The sequence below is a fragment of the Eutrema salsugineum genome, unplaced genomic scaffold, assembly GCF_000478725.1.
Source record: "Eutrema salsugineum unplaced genomic scaffold, Eutsalg1_0 scaffold_4, whole genome shotgun sequence".
NCBI classification, from domain to species: Eukaryota; Viridiplantae; Streptophyta; class Magnoliopsida; order Brassicales; family Brassicaceae; genus Eutrema; species Eutrema salsugineum.
Genome location: NW_006256686.1, coordinates 9,045,665 through 9,046,922, shown reverse-complemented (window position 1 = coordinate 9,046,922; position 1,258 = coordinate 9,045,665).

The following is a 1,258-nucleotide window of genomic DNA, read 5'->3' as shown; positions in this document are numbered from 1 at the left end:
CTGATGTCATTATATAAGGGTCTGTAGTATAAGGCTCAGGAACTTGTAGAAATGTGGTTTTTGATACGACGAATTTACGACGAATGCGACTAATCGTCGTAAATTCGTCGTAATATACCATCGAGATTACGACGAAATGTAACCCCTAAATCTTATAATCAATCTCTTATGGGGTTCAGGGCGGATTTTGATGAAGAGAATGAAATGGCTTACCATCTCATTAGGTAAAACAACTTTCTAAACAAAAAAAAACAAAATTTCAAAATTTGACATATATGTGTTTATCAAGTAATCTTAAGGTGTTATATACATTTACACAAGATGTATGGATTTATCTTACATCTTACTAAATTTTTCATTAAGTTATGTAAACATGCTAGAAAGTTATACAGACCACATTTATCATGAATAGACATACTTGTATGTGCTTATGGATGTTTCAATTTTTGAATTTCATCAGTTTTGGTATAATTCGTCGTAAATTCGTCGTAATATTACGACGAATTTACGACGATTTGTGGATACACAGCCGTCTTAATTTTTATGATTTATATGATTCGTCGTAAATTCGACGTAACGATTACGACGATTTTTATGATTTAAATCGATGTAATTTTACATCGATTTTACGTCGTTCTTATGATGGAGTTCTTTCGTTGTACTTCCGTTGGAAATTTTACATCGCATTTACGACGAATAGTTTCTGACGATTTTACGACGATTTTCCGGAGTTGGTAATTTTACGACGATTTTACGACGATTTCGGTTTTACGACGATCGTTTTACGACGATTTTTTTTTTCGTCGTTAATTCGACGTAAATGCTCTTTTACGTCGATTTTACGTCGATATATGCCGACTTAAAACCCGATCTTTCTTGTAGTGCTACACATATGAGTTCTTTTGTTAAAAGAATGTAAAAATAACTTCATAATTTTTTTTCTTACAATAAATGCCTCCATCATTTTAGAGTTTGAGTCTGTAATGGAATTTAACCAATGGAACTTAATACATGTGCGTTGGTTATGGATGTCAAGAATCATCTTATGGAAAACCACTACCTTAGCCCATCTTTATAATTTGTTGCTTCTCATCATTTTGATTGAAGAGATGTGATTAGAAATACTTTTGTCAAGAAGCAAGTAAGGAAATCTGTAGGGAACGATTGTTCACCATGGCATTGTGATATGTTTGGCTCCTGCCAAATGTAATTGTCAAACCTCTTGAAACTGTATCTGAACTGAAAGAGGAGTCGAACA